Source organism: Acomys russatus, chromosome 21 (assembly GCF_903995435.1).
Source record: "Acomys russatus chromosome 21, mAcoRus1.1, whole genome shotgun sequence".
NCBI lineage: Eukaryota > Metazoa > Chordata > Mammalia > Rodentia > Muridae > Acomys > Acomys russatus.
Window position 1 is genome coordinate 14,313,304 of NC_067157.1, and position 17,339 is coordinate 14,330,642.

Sequence of the window (17,339 nt, forward strand, 5' to 3'; positions counted from 1 at the left end):
GGAATGACATTAGGACTGTAAAATTACACAATGTAATTATAAAGATGCTTAAAAGCTTTTTGCTTTTGTTTTGCCTCTGGACAAACAACTTACGAAAAAGCTTGCTTCAATTCATACAGCAAACAACAGTAGGATACCTATTGTATGCAGATGAGGGTGACAAGGCTAAGTTACATCTCACACCTTTTGTAAAACGTTTTCTTTGGCATGCACCTCATAGTAACACACAGCATTGACCTCAGTGCAAGAAGTTCACATAACAAGGATATTATGGGAAGCACAAAACATTCAGGATCAGATCTTCTGTGCTATTAAAACTGCTTAAGTATAGCACCAGTTCTTAAAGTTACCTAATTTAAAAGCAGCTGAACCTTAGGAAATAATTGAGCCAATTAAAAACTACATTGAGGTGCAGCTCTGCACCCCAGTCCCACCTAAGTTCAGGTTATGCCACTGTTTCATTACAACCCCCTTCCCTGTAAATTCCTCATGAATTTAAGTCAAAAACCATTGTAGATCTCAGAAGCCAGGATGTATGTCATATTACCTTTAATTCACTGCTCACTTGAGCCTCTGCTGTTTGCTCTCGATATGGTAATCAACACAACCAAAAAATGACTTCGGAGAAGACAGAGTTTATTGGTTTAAACTTCCACATTACAGTGCATGCTGAGCTCAGGAGCTCAAGGCAGGAACTGGAAACAGGACAATGGAAGCAGAGACAATGGAATAGAACTACTTGCTGGCTTGCTTAGGAATACCTACCGGTGTTGGCACCACCCACGGTGGGTTGGGCCCTCCCACATCAAGCATTAATCAAGACAATAACTCACAGACATGTTCACAGGCCAAATAGATCTAAGTAATTCTACAATTGAGGTTCATTCTTCCAAGCTTACTCTAGTTTGGGTAAAGTTAACAAAAACTAGCCAGCATATAATTTATTTAAGTAAACTTAAAAAAAAAAAAAAAAAAAAAAAAAACATTAAAAAGCAGTGGAGTACCATAGGAAGCTGCCTGGGACCAAGTATCTGCTTTGCCATTGGGTAGCTATAGCGCTTTAACTATCATTTAGTAAGATGAGGCTGCAAATTTCCTCATCTCCAAAATGAGTATAATAGCAATTTGTGTTTTCTCTCCTCAAGACTTGTAGAAATAAATGAGTTATTGTTACTTGAGTATTTTAGAAAGTGTTAGACACACACACACACACACGTGGATATTTATTAATCAAGTGGCTCATAAAAGCTTATCACTTTGGTATAAATTCTTACACCAAACTTCTGAAACACTTGTACGCATCACTCGAAGGATGAGGCTCTCATTACAAATCACATATGTCACAAAGGGATGACCTTATGTCAGTCAAAGTTATTACAATAGAGTTATAAACAAAGATCCAATGGAAACAAGTATTTTATATACAAATGTGAACACGTCTACATATATATTATATTAGCCTATATTTAAATATGAAACTTGGTAAAGACAATTCTTCAAACAGTTCTTAATACAAACACAGCTTTCATTCATAAAATTTTTCAAAATAATGGAAAGTAATCCATTGCAAAACATATTAATAAATAATAAGCCAGATAATGAGACTTGCATATAAGGTTTAGAAAGGGTATTTATCCTTACCTGTACGTTAACAGGGATCTGGAAATGAAATAGTTTCTTTTAAATATTTGGTAAGGGTTAACTATTTTGGAGTGTGTTTGAGCGGCGACTTCAAATGTAGTCATAACTGCCTAATTGCACTTCATGTTTATCCGTTAGGGTAGCATTATGGTTCTCTAAAACAAACTTGGATTATATATAGAGAAAAGCTTGCTAATAGCTAATTGGATTCCAGGAAAAAATATGCCTTTGCTTACTTTAAAGAATTCATAGTAAGTTACTGGGAAACTTTAAAGATCCTACTGCTCTGAATTGCAGCATTTCAGCCTGCCAGTCCATAATGAGAATTTAATAAGTCACCTGGCTTTGACTTTCCTCTATGTTGCCCCCTCAGAAAAGAGGAGACAGGACTTGAATAAAGGTGAACGTGCAATTTGAACCATTATTCCTTTTTCTTAATTTTTTTTTTGTCTCCATACTTCTCAGTTGTTTCCTTTAAACAGGCTGTAGTCCAATTCCCAAACAATAATTATTCAATTATAATACTAAACTATTACAATAAAATACTGCACAAAAATGTAAAATCATGCTCATGAAGTAAATAAAATATGTAAGTACTCAGTTTGTTACACATTCACTGTTACAGTTCATATTATATTCCTACATATGCCACAGTCAGTTTTAGTAAGGGCACTTACTCTCATCATCAATAAATAGTGTCTTTTACTAGAGTTATTTTATTCATGAGTAAAGACTACCACCATAAAAAATTCACCCTGCCAAGGTATGCTCAGAGAGTCAAAGGAAATTTTCCCCAACTAAAATTTCCATAAGAAGTTTCATTTTTTTCTCTAAGAACCTAAACAATCATTTTTAACTTTCTCATTTGCATATAATTGCATTATTAGGAGGTATCACTGCTGCTGAGGTTGGAAAAGTATAGGGATGAGGAAATGAGGAAGCAACACACTGTTCTGTGAATTCAGTTTGGTTTTTTTTTGAGGCTACAGGAAGATTTGCATTTATTCATAAGCGAATACTAATGATGTGTTGAGATCTGGCTCTGCTCCATAGAAGTATAGAGAAAGACAGAGTTGGAAATGAGACCCAGTGCAGACTCATGACTTACTCTAAGAACCCAGACAAGCAGCCAGAAGATGAGAGACGACATCAATTAAAAATAATGGCAGGACTGGGATGGAAAATTAAGTTAGATACTCTAATATCTCATGTGACTCTTGAGTCAACAGCTCTTTGTTCCTGGATCACCTACTTTAGGGAAAATACTGCTTCCTTAAGAAAGTGACTGCTCTGCTGTTCCATTTACCCAGGGTAGGAGCAAACACCCTACTTCCAGCAATAACCCTTCCTTGTTTGAAATAATGGCCCGGCTCAGCTATGCTTATTGTGTCCGCTCATGTGCTCAAGAAATACTCTTTGAATGAGTACAAATTCAGTGAGGAGAAAAGTTATTCATTCAAAAACATCTGCGTATGCCTGCAAAATGGTAAGAAGAGTGAAGCCAGCATATCATCCAAACTGCCAAACTGAACCCAGGAAGTCTCCGCACAAAGATCTTAAAGGGAGTGACTTCAAACAGTAAGCTCCAGGTCTGGGTTAGTCTAGAAACCAGGACCTAGTACCTGCTGTGACCAGTCATCGAATGCTCTGCCCATAATTTCCCTCATAAATTGTTTAAGCATATCTATTTGAAAATGGTTTACATGAGTAACAATGCCTATTTCTATTTTCCTAATTGAAGAAAGAACATGTTTAAATAGCCAAGGGTGTCTTGGAGGAGAGGCCAGGGCTATTATTCCTACCCCAGCTAAAACACTGCAGTGGAGACAATTACAAGCCAACCAATAGTTTCCTTCCCACTCTTTTCTCATTGCCTTGTTTTAGCACAATTCACTAGTAAATAACTCTATTTTCTCCTAGAAGCCTGTCTGATACTGACCCAGTCACTGCAAACAGGGCCACTTGCAAACAAGAGTAATGGAAAAGGTAAGAAAAGGTGCTTTTATTTCTCCTGCTACAAACTTTACTAATTTAAGAATAGGGAAGAAAAATCATGAAGAGGAGGAAAAGAGGTAACTTTAAAATCTGTTGTAATTACTAGCAATAAGCTACTTTTAAAATAGTTATACTTGATATCTAAATTTGGTAATCGCTTTAAAAAAAACAACATCAACAGTTTCTTTGAATAGAAGACAGATATGTTTGAAGTGAATTGCAGCATGAAAATAATTTTTTAAAGCTCTAGAATATGTAGATGCACAGAATAACACCCTTTAGAAGCACCCACTTTTATGACTGTCAACAAATCAGTTTAGAAAGAAGCAGTGACACCAAGAGGATGCCCGCCTGTTTTGCCCCACCCCAGACCCTGCATGCCATTTATCAGGCTCAGTTTACATAAATCAGAAGAGAGTCATGGGGCAATTAAATGCATCCACAAAATGTATGATGTAAAGCACTTTATAAACATTAAATGTCCCCTTAAGAGACTAATATTTTACTTGAAATAACAGAGAGAGAGAGGGAGAGAGAGAGAGAGAGAGAGAGAGAGAGAGAGAGAGAGAGAGAGAGAGAGAGGAGAGAGGACAGAGAGAGAGAGAGAGAGAGAGAGGAGAGAGGACAGAGAGAGAGAGAGAGAGAGAGAGAGAGAGAGAGAGAGAGAGGGAACACAGAGACAGAAAGAAAGTGAGGGAGGAGAAAAAAGAGCAAGAGAGAGATAGAGACAGAGAGAGATGATAGAGAGAGGCAGAGAGAGAGACTGGGGGGGAGAGGGAGGAGAAAAGAAAGAGAGAGAGAGGCAGAGACAGAGACACAGAGAGAACACAAACGAAGAATCTCTCTCTCTCTCTCTCTCTCTCTCTCTCTCTCTCTCTCTCTCTCTCTCTCTCTCTCGCTCTCTCTCTCTCTCCAGCAATAGCTTTTCTGGGTGAATATACTCAAGGATCAAAGCCTGAGAACTGTGCACACCATGATGAAATGACTCAGGAGGAGCACTAGAGGTTTGCTTGGAACCTGAAGCACCTAAAGTCATGCCCAACAGGCAGTTTTATTATTCCTCACTGGGTAATATTCTAAGTCCAGGAGGCAGGAGGCAATGCAGCAGTGGGTCACAGTGGCTGCAGACCTCTTAAAAATAATAATATGATCACCTGCTCGATTGCACCCATCCCGTGTGTGTGTGTGTGTGTGTGTGTGTGTGTGTGTGTGTGAGAGAGAGAGAGAGAGAGAGAGAGAGAGAGAGAGAGAGAGAGAGAGAGAGAGAGAGAGAGAGAGAGAGATATTGAGCAGAGAGAGGCTTGAGGAAATGAGAAATGACACCAAGAGTGTAGGGTCTTCTCCAAACAGTAGGCACCCACTTCCATGGTAATGTGACTTCTGCCTATACTCTGTTTGCCTTTTGCTTGGGCCTCAGTGCATCCTACTCCCCTTAAAGCTACCATATAACTCCAGGTGACAGTACATAACCTCCTCAGAAGCAGCCAAGCAAAAATGACCAAACTCTGCTGAGAGATCATCATCAAACTGTGAATGCATGTTCTGGATCCGACTCTAGGAGAGCGCTGGATATAGGTCCCTGGGCAAGACAGACGGATGAGAGAGTGGGGACAGAAGGGCAGACTTGGAGGAAGACCGCTAAATTCGCTCAAGCAATTGCTCTCGCTGTTTCTCCTTTCCCATTAGTTTAGACCCCCACCCAAGCAAGGGGTTCCAAGTTATCCCTCAGGAGGCACCCAGGAAAACTGTGACCCAAAAAGTGCTTGAGGCAGAGAGACGCCTCCTCTAGGTGACTCCCCTTGTCAATTTACCCCAAATCCAGAAGGTCCGAGCTTCGAGTGCCCTACCCTCTTTCCCGCGCGAGGCCGGCAGATAGCCCTGCTCACTCACCGTAGTCCCCAGTGGCCACAGCCTCAGCGCCGGCCGCAATTTGGGAAGTGGTGGTCCAGACCAGTCGCGCCGGGTCGCCAGGCCTTTCCCGAGGTCTGAAGAAGTGGTCCAGTAGTTTGGGAAGCTCGGCTGTGAGCCAGCAGGCGAGCAGGGCAGGCAAGCAGCGCCGTACTCACGCGTGAGTGCGGGGCGGGCGGGTTTTCACTCTGAGGCGGCGACCGCGGCCGCCGCGAGGTCCTTGGCGGAGAGCGGCGAGGGGAGGGGACAAGTAGTGGAGTTTAGGGCGCGTTTCGCGCACTTCCCTAGGAGGCTGGAGCCAGGTGCGGCAGGGCGCGCTCCCGCGGCGCGAGCACGTCAGGGGCAGCCGCTGGAGCCCGACTCCACGCAGCGAAGGGGACTGCAGGAGCTCTGCGGGAGGAGGTTTGCATTCTCCTCTCACGACGCGGGCACCGGCGCCCACCGGGACCCCTCAAGCGAGGGGCAGAGCCTCGGGCATCCGTGGTGACAGTGTCAGGAACTCGGTCCCTCCGGATGTCTCTAAAAGAGCAAGTCAGTGCGGCTGAGATCTTCCCTCGCTCGTCCTCCTGCGGCCGGTTTCAAGCTGTGAGGACCGCGGACTCCCTGCCGCTCGCACTGTCACGGCCGCCGCCCGGTCCCTGGCGCGCTGGAGCCGGCTGCTGCCTCCCGGAGACGTGCCCAGCTGGATGCGCGCGCGTGTATGTGTCTAAGAGGATATCTTCCCCTCCATCACTTCGGCTCGCGGGAGGGACCAGGTCCCCGGCGGCCAGCTGCAGAGTGGCTGCCAGTCCACACCCTCCCGGCTCTCTTCCCACCCACCCCGCCCCTTCTCCTCCGTGTGCTCCCCTCCTCCCTCTGCTCCTCCTCCAGTGGCCGCTCCTGTGCTCGTTAAGGCAGCGGAGAGACCAAAAGGAAAGGGAGGAGGAGGAAAAGGGTGGAGAAGGGAGCGCAGGTGACTGAGAGGTGGGTATGGGCACCGAGGCAGGGGGAGGGCCCGGCCTTAAGGGTTGAAGCCTGAGGGGTGGGAGGGGGAGATATTCCGTGAGGTGGAAGATGTGCGGTTGGGCCACAGCATGTCCCACACGGGAGCAGAAAGCTTTGGCTAGCACAGTGTGGCTGCAAGGTGGGTGGTCAGGGCTCCTGAACAATCTAAGATCACAGCTTTGAGAACCTAAAGCGGTGACTGGGCAGGCGGGACATTGGTCTAATACTCAGAGATTGAAGTAACTCAGTGTCTAAGGAGCCGAGATAGGTCTCTCTGATGTAATGGTGGGACGCTAGACCCAGAGCTTGAGCGTGAGATCGATGCACAGGTGTCCAGATGGGCCACATTGACTTAGGCATGCCAGGTGAGAGTTCTGGCGGACTGGAGTGGCTGGTGGCGTCAGCCGCCTGTGCTTTGGGCTGCTGTGTGCGTTCAGAGTCACAGGGGGCGATCACCGCCTAGTCGGGAAGAGAAGGAGCTCTGGGCTTGCTCAGCCTTCAGGCAAGGTCTGGAGTTCCAAAGCCCAGAGGCACATGCACCTTTCCAAATTGTCCTACCCTTTGTCGCCTGCACAATGGCAGGCCAGGGGACCGAGTCTGTTTACTGCATTAGGTGTCTTTGCCTAATGGGAGGGATCCCACCTGGAAGTATATTTGTGCTACTTTCCTCCCAATTCTAGTTCTCAAGAAGCATCCCTGACTAATCACAATTACAAGAAAATTGTCCTTCCTGAAGATAAAGTTACCACCCGGTTGGTCTCTCTGGGGTTGCCTGAACAAACAAACATTGTTTCTCCTTTCATTCCCTCTTCCCCTAGTTCTTTCTGGAGAGGTAGTCTGTCTCTTGCATACTTAAAAAAAAAAAAAAAAGATAGTTTATTAATTTATTCATATTACATCTCAATTGTTATCCCATCCCTTGTATCCTCCCATTCCTCCCTCCCTCTCATTTTCTCCTTACTCCCTTCCCCTATGATTGTGACTGAGGGGGACCTCCTCCTCCTGTGTATGCTCATAGGGTATCAACATTGCACAAATGTACAAGTCCTTTAGGAAGAAACCACTATGTTGCTGCTCAGGAGAACTGGCCTGTTTTCAAATGACAGTTATGACATTCAAAGCTTAGATAAGTTGGGGTCAGTAGAGATGACTGGTCCTCTTAATTAGTACTGTGAGAACGATCACCAGCAGCAACACTAGGAAGAACTGCTGTGCTTTCTCCCGTATCTGTACTTTGTTATGGTCATCATCGCCCTGTGTTAATTCTGTCTATCTGGAGATGAAAGGTCAGTGGCAATCCATCAGATACGGTATTTCTGGATTCTCATTCAGAAGCAGCCTCACTTCCTTTCCAAGTCCCATTTTTTTTACCACCACGGTGAAAGGGCATGAGCTCGGATCCCAAAGTGCATTTTTAAGTTGGCAGGCAATCGCCTGGAGGAAAGAGCTGTTGAGACCTAGGAGAGATAAGTTAAACCTCCATAAACTTATTTACCATCTACTCAGACAAAATTTGTAAGCTCAGCAGCAACAGCCACATGTATACCGTGTAATATGAGGAGCAGCAGGAGAGATGGCTGTTTGCCAGCCCTGTGATCCATTAACCTCTTTAGCTCATCATTGGCAACAATAGCACACAATCACATTCTTCTGTTTGAAAGACAAGGGATTTCTTTCCATCTCAAAATCACAATGCCACATTAGAGTCTAAAAGAAACCTCAAACAATAAAAGTAATAAGAAAGGAAGGAACACAGTCCCCCCCCCCCAACAAATGTTGCTATTTTGTTTTTCTTGAGGGGAAAAAAAAGTGCTGATAAAGAATAAAGTCCAGAAAGGCATGACAATAGATTTTGAAGAATGCCCTATTCCGCCTATCAACCCTTTCAATTGGCGAACTATCTTCTAAGTGTTTATTTGTATAATCTCTTTATTGATGCACACAATCTTTGCAATCAGGAAGGTTACAGGGAAAGGGGATGGGTAAAATGTACCCATTCCACTATTCTTTTAGGGTGATGCTTGGCAGGAGAGAATGTTCCAGAAGGCTATGCTTTCTCAACCACTCTAACTTTTCCTCAGAGGATCGTTATCCTGGGTAGCTGATGAGCTTGGAAAGCATCATAGATTTTGCCTCACTGTCACAGGGTCACCCCTCAGGCTAAAGCCTGGTGCGTCACAGATTATGACGCATGGGTCCAACTACGCCCTTTAGCTTCCTTAGTGTTGGAGGACTAGATTAAGGCACACGAGAGTCCCATCTGACAGGAGCTAAACTCCACACAAAGTGGTACATCCAAAAAATATTTTGAAAACAGTCACAAATTTGATTTTATTTTTTGGCTTAATCGCAAAAGCCAGATAGAGCACAGCAATGAAAACACTTGGATAATTAGAATGTTCATCTGGTAAAGATTTTTTTTCTTCCTGAACCATCAGCTCTCTTGACTCATCAAAACAAAATCATTAAGCATTATTCAGTTGACAGCTCCTAATGGAGATTGCTTACCCCATGGTTTGTAGATGTTTATCATTGTTAGGAAATTGGGCAGGGTTTACCTTCCAAAGTTGATTTTTGCTTCTTTCCGTGAGCTGTAATTGGCACCTGGAATCATTTGACTATCAGGTATTTGTTGGAAGAGCCTTCTACATGCCAACCACTGAAAAGCAAAACATGAACAAAATGATCCCTGATTCCATGGAGAGAGGCTTCATATAATAGAATATCTTATACACAAAAGAAGAGATTTCTTTTTTAGTATGTTTTACTGTGTGGGGTGGTTTGAAAGTGATAATGGTCCACATAGACTCATGTGGTTAAATGTTTGGTCCCCAGTTAGTGGAACTGTTGGGAAGGATTAGGAAGTGTGGCCTAGTTGGAGTAGGTATGGCCTAGTTGGAGTAGGTGTGGCCTTGTTGGAGGAGATGTGGCTTTGTTGGAAGAGGTGTGGCTTTGTTGAAGGAGGTGTGGTCTTGTTGGAGGAGGTGTGGCCTTATTAGAGGAGGTGTGGCCTTGTTGGAAGAGGTGTGGCCTTGTTGGAGGAGGTGTGTCACTAGAGAGTGCTTTGAGGTTTCAAAAGTCTACACCATTCCCAGTTAGCTTTCTCTCTGCCTCCAACTTGCAGGTCAAGATGTGAACTCTTAGCCTTATTTTAGTGCCATGCCTACCTACCTGCTTTCATGCTCCCCATGGAATCTAACACTCTGAAACCATGAGTTACAATAAATATTTTCTATTATGTGTTGCCTTGGTCAGGGTACCTCTTCACATCAATAGAAAAGTAGCTAAGGCGCTGTGATTATTCTTAAGAAACCTAAAGATGTAAAGCCAGATATTATTGTAAAGAAGCCATTTCCAGTGAAAGACACAGGCCCCAAGATGGAATGGCAGAATATGTGGGGATGGTTAAGAAGAATCTTATCACCCTTGAGCCTTTGAGTGCTAGTGCTGATCAATACAAGTGTGGTACAAGACACAGATATGAGCCAAATTTGAAAATTAAAATATTTCAGCTGCTCAGAATAGGTAAACTAATTTTAGAAATATATTTTATTTAAACCATAATATTCTTAGTAATATAATCTCAACAAGTGATCAAAAATTACTAAGAAAATCTTTTGTACTTTCACAGTATGACAGCAGAATAACTCCTAAGATATCCACATATTAATTCCTAGAGCCTATAAGTGCCTTGCCCTATATGGTAAAAAGAATCTTTCAGGTATAGTTAAGTTACAGACTGTAGTTTAATGATATGAGTTCCTTTCTTAAATAGTAAAGCAATATTTGTATATAATACAATTTAAATAGTTAAAATAAAAAGCTGCATATTTTAACTTGTAAAAAGCCACTGCTTTTATATGAAAGGAAAATAAATCTCTGTACATGATGTAAATACCTCAAAATCATTCCAGTATAGGGACGTCCATACATGTCAAGGATTGCTTAAATCTGAAATCTGAACATTTGGTGACTGTTATACAATTAATCTGCCATGATTTTCTATATTCCAAAATTGTACTCCAGTGAATTTGGAGCATGAATCAAATGGTTTAAAATGGCATGCCATTGAACACCATTCTATATGTCATTTTTAAATAAATGTCTCGTCACTTTAGCCTTTCATTCAAATGGTTACCATGGTCTGAAGAGAAGAAAATAAAATACAAACTACTGAATATAAATATATATTATATATACAATATATTGTATATATATGTGTGTGTGTGGGTACATATGCACACACATATAACATAGTGTGGGTCTATGGGTGTGTATGTGTTTTTATATAGCATATGCACGAATCCAAAACTTAACTATAGTTGTGTTGTACAGATGAATTATCTATCTATTTCTGTATGCACTACATAATCCTCATGAGTTATATAGTTTTATATTATATGTGTATGGTTATCTCTGTCACTGGTTCTATGTACTAAGTTCTGTGTTCTGCTATCTTCAAATCCATGGCAGCAGGATAAATCCAGAGGTACAATGAATTTTACTTAATGTAAATTGCTTGGCAGAGCTACAGTTCTCCACAAAGTTTTGTTGTTGTTGTTGTTTCTAGAGCTACAGTTTATGTTTATACTTTAATGATGAAACATACCTAGCATGTATTTATTATTTTCCATGCATATGATTGAGCCTAAAGATTGTACATACTATGAAACTTCTCTATTTCCAGCCATTAAAAACAAAACAACTCCCCTATGACTGTGACAGAGAAGGACCTCAGTCATAGGGGAGGGGAGTAGAGGGAAAGGGGCAGGAGGGAAGAATGGGAGGATACAAGAGACGAAATAACAATTGAGATGTAATATGAATAAATTAATAAAAAGGATTAAAAAAACAAAACACCTTAGAGATAGTGTCTAACTAAGTTGTCCAGAATGTCCTAGAATTTACTATGTAGCCAAGTCTGTCCCTTAACTCATGGCAATCCTTCTGCCTCAGCTTCCCTAATGCTGGGATTCTAAGTATGAACTACCAGGCCAGCTGAAGAGAACTTTCAACGGTATTTATAGAAGCTACAGTTGTTTATGTGTTCAACTACTGAGCGGAAACCCTGAGTTTCTATGAGCACAGTGTGTGTGTGCGTGTGTGTGTGTGTGTGTGTGTGTGTGTGTGTGTGTGTTCGTTTTGGAGGCACAGCTTCATATAATCCTGTTGAATCTCAAACTTACAAAACCTCACTGCTCTCCCTTTCACATGTTGGGATTACAGGCATGCACCATTATCCTACTCCACACTACGCTGGGCTTTTACACATGTTCCTAACATCAGAGGATTTTCACGGACTAGAAACAGAAGATATGGCAGAAGGAGAAGCCAGACAGCTTATCTCAAGCTCAGGATACAATATGTCCTTGCTCATTTGAAGATAGAGGTGACAATGTGACAGAAATGCTTGGGAGCTGAGAAGCTAATAGCTAACAAACAGGAAAGAAAAAAAAAGACACCTTCTCTACCACCCAAGTAATTCTTCTCTGCCACATGAGTGAGCTTGGAGGCAGCTTTTGTCTGGAGCCTTCAGAAAAGGACGAAGCTGTGTAAAGGTTTATGCTGGCCTCTGAGATTCTAAGAAGAGAAAACACTAACATTTCTGATCTGTAGAACTGTGAAATGATAGATGAATATTTTATATTACTAAATGTGTAGTAGATTTTTACAGAAACCATAGAAAAGTTACATATGTACCAAGACTTGAAATCTGGTATGTATTTTACATGTACAACACGTTTCAATTTGGAACAGACATTTCTAGCAGGCGCATGTGGCTAGTGGCTACAGCACCAGACAGTGTAAAGCAAGACAAAGCATCCCCGTGTCTGAGAAGTGTCAGGTTTTTGGCTGCCTATGTCATCATGTGGAGAGAGACGAGGAACAAGCAAGGAATGAGTTTGGCAAGGTTTTCATGACCCCCACCCTATCTCATGTGAACGGAGTTTTGTTCTTTAAGCAGAAAGCTGGTTAACATTTACAAAACACATATCTTGGATTCATTGGCTAATATTATGGGTTGTATCAATTCTAGGCTAATAATAAAACCTTTTGGGATCTCCGTTTAGGTATTGGTTAAGTTTTGAAACAAACAATAGAGTGTTGCTGGTCTCCCTTTGGATGAAGTTTAAGATGAAGCATCTGTCCTTTAGTCAAAACATTATGGCATAAGGGTGGTGGACAAATGTAACCAATTGGTGATGGACCCCTGTCTCTCTGGAATCATAAGCTCTAATAAACCTTTCTTTCTGTAGATTTCTGTGGTCATGGCATTTCATGACAGCAACTGAAAGCCAACTAATGTAAAAGCTAAAACCAGGTAAAGTAGAGGAATAACTTTGTAGTCTATGGGAAAGAATGAGGCTAGTAATATAAGTCCAGAAAGTGTGCTTCACTATTATTTATTTACTAATATATAAAATATTTTATTTACTTATATATTAATACTTTATTAATATGTAAATTACATTATTCTTTATATGTGTGTGTATGTATGTGTATGTGCATGAGGCATCCCCCGGATCTGGAGTTATAAGTAGCTGTAAGCTGCCTGATGTGATGCTGTGAACTGAACTCGGGTCCCTCTGTGAGAACAATGTACCTTCTTAGCCACTGAGCCATGTCTCCAGCCCCAGGAAGTGAACTGCAGATTAATTGTCCACGGTAAGTTCCTGATTTAGAACTAAAGTTATTTTTAATGGTACACATCAAATTATATATATTTGTGGGGTGATGTTTTAAAATGGTGTATTATGAAACATTTAAATCAAGTTAAATTTCACGAATACTCTTATTTTCTTTTTGTTTGAGTTGGTTTTGCACGCGTTCATTATTTGTGCGGAGGAATGAGAGTGCATGTGTGTCATGGGCACTTGTGTACAGGTCAGAGGATAACTTGGTCAGAGTGATTACCTCATTCCACCCTGTGGATTCTGGGAATGAATTTTAGGTCTTCAAGTTCAGTGGCAAGCACCTTTACTGGCTGAGCCGTCCCCTACTCCTTATTATTATTTATTTTTGTAATAACAACACACTGATAATTCTCCCTTTTAGGTGGTTGAAATGCATCTATTCCTTTTGATTGGAGCAAAGCATTTATGTGAAAATCTATAGTTAGGATTATCCCAGCAGGGTTCGTAAGACTTGTATCTTCACTGTCTGTCCAGTGGTAGACGCAGCCACAGGTGGCTATGAAATACTAGAATGTAGCAAAGAAGATTGACACGCTAGGAGTGTAAAATGAACAGAGAATTTTAAATAATACCACAAAACATTTCATCAATCATTTTATATTAAGTATTGGAATAATAGTCAGAATCCAAGAAGCTAAATAAATTATATGACCAAGTTATTTTCACCTTTTATAAATCTTTGCAACAGGACTGTGGTATGGGGCTCAATCACATATGTTATTTGCATTGTATTTCTATTCTTTGTCATTATTCTAAACCTAAAGTCCATGGGAATCACCCACAAGCTTACTAACATGGGCACTTAGCCCCTCCTAGGCTGAATGCTCCTAATGGTCCTGATGTCACCTTGAATATGAAGCTAATGACTCATAATCTCAAATGGCCTGCAACACAGAACCATTTAGGAAGCTTTACAGTGACAATGATCTGATTGTTGCACCCAAATCAATTAAATAAGAATCTAAATGACATGAGCCAAGAATAAAAATTAGCCATAGATTTCTAGGTGAATTTAATATATACCACATATGAGAATGAATGCGTCAAAACTTCTTGATAATAGGTGAACAAAAGTAATATTTGTTTTTATAAAAAGATAAAGAAGTTACATAGAGAAAACAATTTTTCAGTAGTGAATCATCATTAATTTGCTAAGGGAACTATGAATCTGCAAAGTCGCTGTGATTTAAATCACCATACCTTCAAGGAACTTAAAAACCGGCCACAGGGACCTGTTGACTACTGAAATACCTGCAGAGCAACAAAGGGGTGGGTTTAGCACAGAGCATCATCACAACAGTCTGCAGGATTCTAGTACAGGAGAAGCTGAAGTTGGTGGAATAGTCAATCAATCTTTTAGGAAGTCCTATGCTTCGTGCTCTGTAAAGCACAGAGGAGGCTGGTAGTGTCATCTTCGGAGTGGTTTTAACAGAGAGCATGCCTGAACACCATCAGGCAGAACAGAGGAGCCATGAGCAGGGAGACTTCTAAATTCTCCACACTTGGGCAGTTGAAGGGATGTGTCCAGAGATGATCGCATCGGATACGAATGAGGACCGGTCTGCAGCAAAGTTTGCTTAGAAGAGTTAGTGAGAGTTTCCACCGCAGTTCTTTTAAGAGCTCCTCAGGTGCTGAGATGCACCACTTCCGGTTACACTAAGAACGCTGTCTTCAAAGTGAGTCCAGGATGGCCAAGGCTACACAGAGAAACCCTGTCTCGAAAACAAAAACAACAACAACAACAACAAAAAAAAAAGAACGCCGTCTTTTCAAATATTATTTGATTATTAGCCATTCTGAAGGAAATAGCGGTGTCGATATTGCCTCTGTTCGATCTTCCTTATGCAGCCATTTTTAGAAGATACTGGTTACATCTCACTTTCTGGTGTTGTAGTTCTTCCAATCTTTCCACTCCCTCTTCCACGATGTCTCTGAGCCGTAAGTGTAGGGGCCCTGTGCATTGTGTCCAGTTGTGGTTTTCTGTGTTGATCTCTATTTGCTCTAAGGAGAAGCTTCTTTAATGAGGGTGGTAACTACACTTATTTGTGGGTTTAAAGGTAAGATTTAGTATGTAGTTAGGAATTAGGCTGGTCTAGCAAAGTATTTTCTCTTCTAAGACCTATGAGCCCCAGGAAGTTGGCTAGGTTTTTAGTATCAGGTATAATTTTCCTCCTGTTGAGTGGATCTTAAACCAGTTAGATGTCTATAGGTTACTACCAGTATTTAAGTGCCACTTATTGCACACACACACACACACACACACACACACACACACACACATAAACGCACATGCACACGCACACATTCAGTCACACATATATCCTGTCATTCTGATTAACTTGGAAGGCGGAAAATCGTGCAGGGTCCAACCCATAGAGAAAGAACTATAGGCAGCTAATCACTGTGGAGAGATGGAGAGCTGGCTCCCAGTTATCTATGCAAATCAAAGTGGTCAGTCCTGAAACCAATACACACAAACAACACACATGGGCTCAGCAGGTTGTGCTTTTGTATTTGTGCATAGTTATGTGTGTGATTTAATGATAACAACAACAACAACAATAATAGTAACAAAAAGAAGCTATCAGTTTAATGGTCTGGGGATATGGGAGAAGATGGAAGGAGGGGGTTGGAGAAGGGTTGGAGAGAGAAAAGAGAAAGGGAAAAGTGATGTAATTTAAGAGAAAAAGAAGTAATGGAGCTGGAGTGGTTAAAAGTACTTGGTGCTCTTTGGAGAGGATCCAGGTGCGATTCCCAGGTTTAATCCACATAGTAGTTCTCAACTATCCATAACCGTAGTTTCAGAGGATCTGAAGCCCTTTTCTGACTTCTACGCACAAACATGGTACACATAAACACACATAGGCAAAACACTCATACACGTAAAATAAATCTAAAAAACAATTAAAAGTATCACATGGTTAATATTTTGGAAAATAGTGGACAGATATTATTTCTGGCACAAGAAAGACATAAATAGACTTAGAAATGTCCAAGGGTAGGGGAGAGGATAATAGAGCAAGAATCCAGACTGTTAGAAAAATTGACTATTACTCTTCCACTGAAATAGGAAATGAGTTCAAAGTTAAGATGAATTATACTGACTTTATTTTATTGCTGAAGTCTCACTGTCCTAAATGCACAGTGTTTGTCACTTAGAGTCGCACCACAAATACTTAAGTGAATATATAAAAAATAGTGATAAAGCCCTTTAATTCATCAGTCTGGAAATTCAAATACCCATGAGTAAATCTTCAGAATATTGGTGCTGTGCAACGGGAGGTTTCTTGAGTGATACTGCAAAGTTCTCCAACAAAGAAAATCTACTTTATCAGCTATTTCTTGTTTCTTTGGTGGTAAAAAACAAAGATGACCATGCCATTTGTCATGGGCACTAAAGTACTTACAAGAGAAGAAAAAGAAGACTATTAATAATGATGCCAGGACAACATCCTCAGAGTTTCAGGCAACCAGGGACAAACCATCATCGGAGGAGTAACACCTGATTTTTTGGCTGCACATTTGGCTGAAAAGAATAAAGAAATCACTGTCCAGGAGACTCTGAATTGATGGGAGACCATGGAAGTAAATGGCACTAATGAAAACAGATAGGTTCCCTACAAAATCACACAGGAATTGTCGGGTTATTTGTATTTTGACCAAAGTAGGTCTTTGCCTATCAAGGAAGGTGGAATAAGGTGATGGCAGAAGGTCACTTATGGATTTCATTCTTACTGCACCCCTTTCTCTTCTCCGCTGGATGGAGTGTGATCATTCTGGTTAGTGTTTCTGCAACCACCTTGGGTCAGGATGGTGGAACCAAACAACAGAGAAAGAACTGCATCTCCAGTGATGAAGTGTTGGTTCACAGTCTCCTCTTGGTCTGTTGTGTGAGAATAAATATTGACCTGACCCTGACTAATAATTCTGGATGACTTAAGAATTTTCTGTTATGTATGCTAAAAATTCCTATACACATATGGTCCCAAAACCTACTATGTGATGGTAAAAGCCCATTATTGGAGATACCATAAACTCTGGCTGCAGGACACAGAGAAAATAGTCTTAAATGAATCAAGAAATGTCTTCCCTGGTGGCCATCTTTTCTAGTGCCAG

General features: G+C 41.3%; 1 protein-coding gene across 2 annotated transcripts in view; it reads right to left on the minus strand.

The window, feature by feature from the left end:
* Hs3st5 (heparan sulfate-glucosamine 3-sulfotransferase 5) overlaps positions 1-6,340 on the minus strand; it is a 278,484-nt gene extending 272,144 nt beyond the window's left edge. For both annotated transcript variants that reach the window (XM_051164343.1, XM_051164342.1), the window contains exon 1: positions 5,527-6,340. The gene's annotated coding sequence lies outside the window, so the exon portion shown is untranslated. The remainder of the gene's footprint in view (positions 1-5,526) is intronic.
* Positions 6,341-17,339: the final 10,999 nt, after the last annotated feature.